Source organism: Penaeus vannamei, chromosome 28, assembly GCF_042767895.1.
Source record: "Penaeus vannamei isolate JL-2024 chromosome 28, ASM4276789v1, whole genome shotgun sequence".
Taxonomy (NCBI): domain Eukaryota; kingdom Metazoa; phylum Arthropoda; class Malacostraca; order Decapoda; family Penaeidae; genus Penaeus; species Penaeus vannamei.
In genome coordinates this window covers 3850167-3860166 of record NC_091576.1, presented here as the reverse complement: position 1 = coordinate 3860166, position 10000 = coordinate 3850167, and the positions used below count along the sequence as shown (strand labels likewise).

At 64.0% G+C, this 10000-nt stretch overlaps 2 non-coding genes across 2 annotated transcripts in view; both read right to left on the bottom strand.

Moving 5' to 3' along the window:
• Positions 1-3206, bottom strand: part of LOC113822682 (large subunit ribosomal RNA) — a 5874-nt gene extending 2668 nt beyond the window's left edge. Inside the window, exon 1 of the ribosomal RNA XR_011399748.1 lies at positions 1-3206. This exon is cut by the window's left edge and continues 2668 nt beyond it. This is a non-coding gene — a ribosomal RNA (large subunit ribosomal RNA).
• A 1745-nt stretch (positions 3207-4951) lies between these two features.
• LOC113822677 (small subunit ribosomal RNA) lies at positions 4952-6985 on the bottom strand. The gene has a single exon (XR_011399749.1). It is a non-coding gene; the product is annotated as a small subunit ribosomal RNA (ribosomal RNA).
• Between the last annotated feature and the right edge of the window lie 3015 nt (positions 6986-10000).

The window sequence follows — 10000 nt, the reverse complement described above, 5'->3', positions numbered from 1 at the left end:
CTTCCCCGGGCTACCGCCGGCGTCGGCGAACGAGTACGCCTGTTGCCAAGCACACACACTGGCCTCCGGACCACCGGATCTAAGATTCGAGATTCAAAGGGGGGCTGGCTGCCAGCGCGCCCGCGCACTCTCTTTTGCTCTTTCTTTCTCTTCTCAAAGCTCTCCCGGAAGCCGTGGCGGTGGAAGCCAATCGTCAAACCCCTCGACCGACCCGACCCGACCACAACAAGCAGGGTGGGAGGAGGCAGGGGGAGATTCTTTTCCACGCCGGTTTTCCGAGGAGGAAGAGGAGGCGCTTACTCCGAGAGCGAAGGGGAGGTCGTAGTACACACCGTCACGGTTAGGGGGTCTCCAAGCCCGCAAGCGGGCGAGACCGGCGAGGTCGGCAAGAGAGCGGTGGTCGTCGTCCGCCGCCGCCGCCCCCGCCGCCGCCGCCGTTTCCGCCTCCCCGCGGGGGGAGGGGAAGGGGGGGGCAGGAGGGGGGGGGGGTCGTCGACTCCCACTCTCTTCAGAGAAAGCCCTCTCACAGAAGGGGGGGGCGGGAGGAGGATCGTCGTGACCGCGCGACGGCAGCAGCAGCAGCGGCCGCAGAATCATCCGCCGCCGCCGCCGCCCATGCCGCCGGCAATGGTCAGACGGCCACCCGCACGACAAAACATTGTCTTTCCCACGCACGGGTCTGTCTTTGCCACAGGGCAGGTCACGGGATTTTAACCGTATTCCCTTTAGCCCGAAATCTGACTGGACCGTTTCTTTTGGCTTTCTTTCTTTTCTCTTTCTCCTTTTTTGTTCGTTTTGGATCCAGACAAATTGCTGCGAGAGGAGGCTTTCAGGAGGAAGGGGTGTCCCCGGGGGCGTGACCGGCCGTCGTCGGACGGCCAAGCCAAGACACCGGAAGAGGCTGCTGCTGCTGCCGCCTCCTCCTCCGGCGCCGACAAGCCTCCTCCTCCACCTCCTCCTCCCCCTTTACCGCTGCCGCAAAGCGGCAGCAAGGGGAAGAAGGGGGGAGGGCGGGCTCGTGCCGCCGCCTAGGGCCCCCAATCTCGCTCCTCTCTCTCTCTCTCTCTCCAAAACAGGGAGTCTTTCGGCTGTGCTCTACTGTTTTGTGGCGTTTTCCAGGGGATCGGAGGGAAGCTATCCTCGGGCTAAGGGCCGACTTATCCACGACCAAGCGATGTTGGCGGGGAACCCTCCTCCGCTTCGGTCAACGAGGGTTCGGCTTGCTCGAGCATTTGCTACTACCACCAAGATCCGCACCAGTGGCGGCTCCAGACCGGCTCGCGCCGTATCCTTCTACGCTCACCACCGCGCCCTCCTACTCGCCGGGGCCTCGAGACCTCCTCGACGCAGCCCATAGTGCGCCCGGCGGTCGAGTATCGGGAGGATGCTTGAGCGCCATGCCATTTTCGGGGTTACTTGCTTCGGCAGGTGAGTTGTTACACACTCCTTAGCGGATTCCAACTTCCATGGCCACCGTCCTGCTGTCTATAGCAAGCAACTCCCTTCCATGGGATCGGAATTAGCATCCATTTAGGCCCCTTAACTCGACGTTTGGTTCATCCCACAGCGCCAGTTCTGCTTACCAAAATTGGCCCACTAGGCACTCCGATTCTCGTCCGGGGCTTCAGCGAAGCAAGCCCGGCACCTCACCCATTTAAAGTTTGAGAATGGGCTGAGGACATTTCGTCCCCAACACCCCTAGTCATTCGCTTTACCGGATGGAACTCGTTCGATGCGAGTGCCAGCTATCCTGAGGGAAACTTCGGAGGGAACCAGCTACTAGATAGTTCGATTGGTCTTTCGCCCCTATACTCAGCTCTGGCGATCGATTTGCACGTCAGAAACGCTTCGGACCTCCACCAGGGTTTCCCCTGGCTTCATCCTGGCCAAGCATAGTTCACTATCTTTCGGGTCCCAACATCTATGCTCTGGGTACCCGCCGACACATCCGGCCGCGGCCCTACCGCCGCGAAGCGGAGAGGCGACCGTTCGTCATGGCGAGTCCCGGACCTGCGCCCCCCCGGCCCGCCGGTGAAGGCGGGCGCGGGCGTGCGGGAGCGGGAGGGGACCCGCGCCGTCCCGGGGAGGAAAGTCGGTCACTCCGTCCGGGTGCGCGCGGCCGCCCGCTGCTCCGTGGGATCGGCCCGATCACTTTCATTGCGCCCGTGGGTTTAGTGCGCCCATTGACTCGCATACATGTTGGACTCCTTGGTCCGTGTTTCAAGACGGGTCGGGAGGAGTACCGACTCTTTGCACGCCGCGAGGGCCAGCACAAGGACCGAGTGGGGGAAGGGGAAGCGCGGGAAGCCAGACGACCCCCCCGAAAGGAGGAGGCTAGGCTCGACCGCGGCCTCGGACCCCACCCCCGATCTCGGACGGCCCCGGAGGAGAGACCGTCGGGGGAGCAAGACGAGGGCACCGGGGGATCCCCGGACGGGCGCGCTGGAAAACGACCAACCCCGCCCGACGAGTCGAGCAAGGAAGGGCCGAACGCGCCGCCGGTTCCTACCAGGACCCGGGCCTCAGACGCCCATCATCCCAACGCGTCGCGGCGACCTACTGCGGGGGGAAGATCGCCCGCCGGCGCCGGGCAGGCGGCGGGCGGCGCTCCCCACTCAAGGCTCCTTCGGCACGAGGCCTCCGGAACGGGAAGTCGCAACACGCCCGCTACCGTCTCCCGGCAGGCCGACGAACTGAATCCCCCCAGTTCGATCTTCGAATCTCCGCCCGTTTAGCCTCTTAACGGTTTCACGTTCTCTTGAACTCTCTCTACAGGGTTCTGTTTCAACTTTCCCTCACGGTACTTGTTCGCTATCGGTCTCGTGGTCATATTTAGCCTTAGATGGAGTTTACCACCTGCTTTAGGTTGCGGTTTCAGGCAACCCGACTCTAAGGAGAGGCCCGTTCCGCACTCCCGAAACCCCCCTCCCCGCGAACGAGGAGGAGGAAGTCTCTTTCCGCCACACGGGCCTGACACCCTCCCTGGGTATGAGAGTCATTCATGAACAACTTAGGCGGCTCGGGAGCGCGTGCAGGACCTCTCCCGAACGCAGCACCCCTCGAGCCCCCCGCGAAGGGGACGCGAGGCTTTGCGCTGGGCTCTTCCCGTTTCGGTCGCACTTACTCAGGGAATCCCGGTTGGTTTCTTTTCCTCCGCTGATTAATATGCTTAAATTAGGCGGGTCATCTCCCTCCACTCGAGGTCGACGTGAGCAAGGAATGGAATCTCTTGCTCCCTTTGTGGTATACAAGCTGGGCTCATTTCGCTCTCGTTCAATCTGGCTTTTTCTCTTTCTTTCTTTCTTTCCTTCCTCGCCCTGTCTGCCCACCAAGAGGGCCCGAGACTCCACGTTGGCTTTTTCAGGCGCGGAGAGGTCCCGTGCGCGCGCTCTAGCGCTCTCAGGATGCGCCCTTGCCCCTCCAAGCACGGCCGAGCCGCCCGCTTTGCCCCCCAACCGAACGTTCCCCTGGGGGTACGGGCAAGGGGGGCAGGCAGCGAGCACGCGGGACTGGCCGGCTGGTTTGGTCGGCTTCGGGGGAGCGCCTCTCCGGCCTTACGGCACGTTAATCCCACACTGGGGCCCAATGGCTGGCAGGCAGGCATGGCCGGCGCGGGGGGCCAGGGGGAGGACTGGCCATCCGCGCCAACAGCGACGGAAGAGAGAGCAAACCCTCCACGTCTTCAGGGAACGTCCGGACGCGGGACCTGCGTCCCTCCAGGTCCGGCGAACTCCCCAGGGCGGAATCGTTGGCGCGAGGGGCAGCAGCAGCAGCAGCCACACGTGCCGCCATAGCCGCCGCCCCCGAACCTCCGGCACGGTCGAGGATAAAGGCCTCGCCGTTGGTGCTTTTGCGGAACCCGCCCGGCCCGGGGCCGCTGCTCGACCTCCTCAGCCCACTACTCGTCACCAGCCCGCCAGCCAGACCCGGTCCCCCCCCTTCCAGGAGGGAACAAACAGGGAGGCAGGGAGGGAGAGAGGTAGGGAGAAAGGAGAGCGGCCGGAAAGAAGGGGGGGGGGGGGGGGGGGGACCAAACACGGCGCTGTTTCGCCTCACTCTCAAGAGATTCTCGTAGCGGCCTTCCCGGAGAACGGGCGGGGGGCTGGCTGCTGTTGAGCACATATCCCCCGCAGCCGTCCGTACTGTGTCCCGGGAGGCAACGTCACGACACTCGAGGGAAGGTGGCAGCCGTCCTTCGAAGAAGGCACAGGGCCGCCGCAATGTGCGTTCGACACGTCGATGGAATCACGGGAGAATTGCGATAGCCACCAAAACTTCGCTTCTTGCCGCGGTCTTCCTCGACCCACGAGCCAAGTGATCCCCCGTTAAGAGTCTTTGCTGGGTTTCAACACTTGTGTGTGTCTCGCCTCCCACTCAATGAGGCCTCAAAGGGGAGGAGAACCTGCGCCCTGAGAAAACGCGTAGCCCACGGCGCCAAACACCCTCACAGGCTCACAAAGCTGCTGGGCCCGGCGCCGTCGCTCACCTCGTAGGCCCCGGTGACCCAGGCGGGGCTGACAAAGACTTTTGGGTTCGGCCTCCTCCCATATCCCCGGAGAGGGGGGGAGAGAAGAGGCCGGGGAGCCGTGCCGAGAGCCCCCCGTGGATGGGACGCAAGCCAGCCAGCCAGCCAGCCAGCGCGACCGGGAGATGGAGGAGGAGGAGGAGGAGGAACAACGACGGGCAGCCCAATGGCTGCACGGTGTCGCGCGCCCCAAAACCCCCCCACCCCCCAAACCTCGCCTGGTCGGCTGGCTCGCTCGCTCGCTCGCTCGCGCCCGTTGACACGTCGTTCGAGTTGAACAGGAACAGAGAGATGCCTCTTTCGGCAGCGGCGGCGGCGGCGGCGGCGGCGGCCGCGGCTCCTCCTCCGCCGATGGCAGTGGTGGTGCCGCTGCTGCTGCTGCTGCTGCTGCTGCACTGATGCTGCTTCTTGGGTAGCACTGCTCGTTAATGATCCTTCCGCAGGTTCACCTACGGAAACCTTGTTACGACTTTTACTTCCTCTAAATGACCCAGCTTGGACACCTTTCCGTCGACCCGAGGGCGCTGCCCGCCGAGGCGGTAGCGGCTCCAAGGGCGCCAGTCCGGTGCCCTCACTAGACCATTCAATCGGTAGTAGCGACGGGCGGTGTGTACAAAGGGCAGGGACTAAATCGGCGCAATCTGGTGAATTGCGCCTACTGGGAATTCCTCGTTCATGGGGAACATTTGCAAGCCCCAATCCCCTTTAAGGACAGCTTTCACGAGGTTACCCGCTCCTCTCGGAGCAGGGACAGCTCGCTGAACTCTCCATTGTAGCGCGCGTGCGGCCCAGAACATCTAAGGGCATCACAGACCTGTTATGGCTCAAACTCTCGTGCGGCTAGTATATTTTTTGCTGCCGCTTATCCCTCTAAGAAGAAGACTGCGAAGCGGACGCCAGTTTCCGGCGCCGCGGGGCGCGCCGCCGGCGGCGCTAACCGACCGACGGTGGAGGCCCGCACGACGACCGGGTTTCGGGGAACCCGCGCCCCGCATCGCCGCGAACGACAACGGGGGCAACGGGGTTGAGATCCGTCGACTATTTAGCAGGCTAGAGTCTCGTTCGTTATCGGAATTAACCAGACAGATCACTCCACCAACTAAGAACGGCCATGCACCACCACCCACCGAATCGAGAAAGAGCCTTCATTCTGTCAATCCTTCCGGTGTCCTGGCCTGGTGAGTTTCCCCGTGTTGAGTCAAATTGAGCCGCAGGCTCCACTCCTGGTGGTGCCCTTCCGTCAATTCCTTTAAGTTTCAGCTTTGCAACCATACTTCCCCCGGAACTCAAAGACTTTGGTTTCCCGGAAGCTACCCGCCGGGTCATGGGAATAACTGCGGCGGATCGCTAGTCAGCATCGTTTAAGGTTAGAACTAGGGCGGTATCTGATCGCCTTCGAACCTCTAACTTTCGTTCTTGATCAATGAAAACATCCTTGGCAGATGCTTTCGCAGTAGGTCGTCATGCGACGGTCTAAGAATTTCACCTCTAGCGTCGCAGTACGAATGCCCCCGTCTGCTTCTATTAATCATTACCTCGGGTTCCGAAAAACCGACAAAATAGAACCGAGGTCCTGTTCCATCATTCCATGCACGACCATTCGGGCTGTAAGCAAAAACCAGCCTGCTCTGAGCACTCTAATTTTTTCAAAGTAAACGTGCCGGCCACAAGGGGACACCCGGTTAAGGGCATAAAAACCCCATGTGCGCCGGCGGGGACACAGCTCGGAACCCGGCAGTAGCCGCCGCTAAGGCGGACCGCCGGTCCGGAGCAGAAGTCAAACTACGAGCGTTTCAACCGCAACAACTTTAATATACGCTAGTGGAGCTGGAATTACCGCGGCGGCTGGCACCAGACTTGCCCTCCACTCGATCCTCGTACAAGGATTTAAAGTGTACTCATTCCAATTGCGAGGCCCCGTTCGGGGCTCGCAACAGTATTTTTCGTCACTACCTCCCCGTGCCGGGAGTGGGTAATTTGCGCGCCTGCTGCCTTCCTTAGATGTGGTAGCCGTTTCTCAGGCTCCCTCTCCGGAATCGAACCCTGATTCCCCGTTACCCGTGATAGCCATTGTAGGCGTTTAACCTACAATCGAGAGCTGATAAGGCAGACGCCTGCAGGACGCGGCGCCGACCCAACCCGGGTTACGGGAGGGGTCGTGCGCTCGGCAAAAGTTATTCTGATTCACCAAGATGTGTGCGGCCGGCCCCTTGCGGGAACCGGCTGCCGAGGGTTTTGGTCTAATAAAAGCGCTCCTCCCTCGCGGTCGGAGACTACAAAGGCATGTATTAGCTCTAGAATTACCACAGTTATCCAAGTAATGCGGTTCAGCAGAGATCCAATGAGTTATATCTGATTTAATGAGCCGTCCGCGGTTTCGCCTTAAGTCGGCCTGTACTTACACATGCATGGCTTAATCTTTGAGACAAGCATATGACTACTGGCAGGATCAACCAGGTAGAAGCAACAACGCACACTAGCGTGGTCGTCGTCGTCGTCGTCATATGAACAACGGTTATTGTTACTTTGGCTTTTCACATGGCAAAAACCCCCCCCGGAAACGCCCAACGACGACTCTCGCCCCGCTCTCCCGCTGCTGCGGCCATGAGGCCACACCAGGAAGGAATGGGGACGAAGGAGGAGGGGGGAGGGCATTTCAAATAAAGGGGGGGGCCGCACTCTTTTCGATGGCTGGTTGTTGGGGGTCGTTTCTCTCTCGACTCGCTCAGGGTGCGCCGCACACAGGGGAGGGAGACGACAGCGTCGCCGGACCAGAACAACGGCCGCGGCGAGCTCCCTCCCGGGCGCGAGCCCTTTTTCTTTCTGTCGCCATCGTGGTCGTGCAGCGACGGGGAGGACAGAGGGGGGGGGGTGAAGGGGGGGAGAGGGGCAAGGCGCAGGCAGGCCAGCCAGCCAGCCAGCCAGCCAGCCGGGGTACAGGCGGGCTGCCAAGGCAGTGGGGCACAGGCTCACAGCTGTCAGGGCTGCTCACCCACGCCTGCCTCCGGCAGTCCCGCTCCGCACCCTTGAGCTGTGCAACAAGGCTAGGCCACGCCTTTGCTCACCGCCTGCCTCTCCGCCTTCTCCTTCTCCTCCTCCTCCTCCTCTTTCCACCGTTCTCCGTCGCAGCAACGGGCCGCAGACAAAACAACATACGACTCCCCCGAAGAACGCCACACGCAATGGGGCCCTGGCCGCAACTCGCGCTGCAAGGCTCGGCTCCGGGCATGCATGCATGCACAAACGGGAGCCGGCAGGAGGCGAGCAGCGAGCCAAGCCCGTGGCAAGGGGGAGGGGAGTACGTAGTACTCTCGCTGGCCCAGTCTCCTTTTCAACCTGCCTCACCCGAGGGCTCCGCAGGAGGAGGGGCGTGGGATTGCCGGGGGTTTCTTCCTTTCTCGCCGCAAGGGTGTGCACACCCGGGATCTAACTCCGCGCTACCGGCGAAACGTGGCCGAGGGGAGAAGAACCGCAAGGGGCTCAGCCGTCGCGAGGGGAAGGCCGCAAAAGGGGGGCGGCACTCGGAAACCATTCCGAACGTCAAGAGAGGGGCGGTCGCCTGTGTGAAGGGCAGGACCACAGCCGACACTGGCGGGGGTGGCACGGGGACTGGTTACCCCGGCGGCCCCCGGTCGGCATCGTGGCGCGAGCCCGCGACCTTTGCTGTGCCAGGTTCGGGGGAGGGAGGGAAATTCGGGGGAAGGGTGGACCGACCGACTGACCGACGCCCGAGCTTACCAAGAGCACTGACTGGACGGACGGACGGACGGAGCCCAAACCCCCAAAAGACACCACCACACACCCACCGGACGTAGGACAGGGAGAAAAGAGCAGAGCGCTCAGCAAGGGACAGAAGGGGAAAGGAGCAGGGAGAGCGCCGCAACGGTGAGGGAGGGAAGAGATGCGGCCATGGGTGTCCCCCTACTGTTGTGGGCGTGGTCCCTCAGCCAACACGACCGCAAACAGGGGCCCCTCCTGCGCCACGCCCAGGGAGAGGACGCCCTGCGCCCTGAGAAAACGCGCGGCCCACGGCGCCAAACACCCGGCTCACAAAGCTGGGCTCGGCGCCGTCGCTCACCTCGTAGGCCCCGGTGACCCAGGCGGGGCTGACAAAGACTTTTGGGTTCGGCCTCCTCCCATAACCCCCGGGAGGGGGGGAGGGAAGAGGCCGGGGAGCCGTGCCGAGAGCCCCCCGTGGATGGGACGGAAGCCAGCAAGCCAGCAAGCCAGCCAGCGCGACCGAACGTCAAGAGAGGGGCGGTCGCCTGTGTGACCACAGGGCAGGACCACAAGCCGACACTGGCGGGGGTGGCACGGGGACTGGTTACCCCGGCGGCCCCCGGTCAGGCGGCATCGTGGCGCGAGCCCGCGACCTTTGCATGTTCCAGGTGCGGGGGGGGAAGGGAAATTCGGGGGAAGGGTGGACCGACCGACGCCCGAGCTTGCCAAGAGCACTGACTGGACGGACGGAGCCCAAACCCCCAAAAGACACCACCCCACACCCCACCGGACGTAAGAAGAGGGAGAAAAGAGCAGAAGAGCAGCAGGGGAGAGCGCCGCAACGGTGAGGGAGGGAAGAGATGATGCTGCGGCCATGGGTGTCCCCCTACTGTTGTCGGCGCGGTCCCTCAGCCAACACGACCGCAAACAGGGGCCCCTCCTGCGCCACGCCCAGGGAGGGGACGCCCTCCGCACGCCCCACCACCCCCGCCCCGGTAAACGCCTCGCTCTCTCGCGGGTGGAGGGCGCGGAGCAACGGGCCCCCAGCCGCCAACCCCGCTGCACCGCCTCTTGCCCCCGCCCGCCACGCTCGCCGGCCGGCCGGCCCCGAGGGCGGCCAGCTCCGGCCGGCTCCGGCCCCGGGGGGACCCGGGACCCGCGCCCGCCTCGCCGCGTTCCAGCCCAGCCCAGCACGCTCGGCAGGGGGTGGGGAGAGGGCCGCGCGTAGACTTGCCGCCGCCGCGGGGGCGAGGCCCAACCAGCTGGATGCAACCCCGCACCACCGCCCGCGCAAGGAAGGCCCCCGCCCGGCCCCGAGGGCGAGCTCGCCACAGCAGCCTTCGGCCGAAGGTGGTTCCCCCCTACAGTTGTCGGCGCGGGCCCTCAGCCCACACGACCGCGGGCAGGGGCCGCTCGGCCCCGGGGGCCACGGAAGGCAGCCCCTCCGACGGCCCCGGCAGCCAGGCCCGAGCCAGCCCCTGCCCGAGGAAGACGAGGCAGACGGGGCAGACCGACAGGCAGGTCCAGCCACCGGCCCGAAGGGGAAAGGGGGAAAGGAAGCCCAAGCCGCCCAACCGGGGAATGGGCGGGCGCGAGCGGGCGGGCCGGCCCCGACGGCGGCCGCAGCAGCAGCAGCAGCAGCAGCAGCAGCAGCGGCGGCGGCGGCGGCGGCGGCGGCGGCGGCGGCTCGAGGCGGGGGTCGCCCCCCCGCCGCCCGCAACCCGCAGCCGAGGCAGTCCCCCTGTCGTTGTCGGC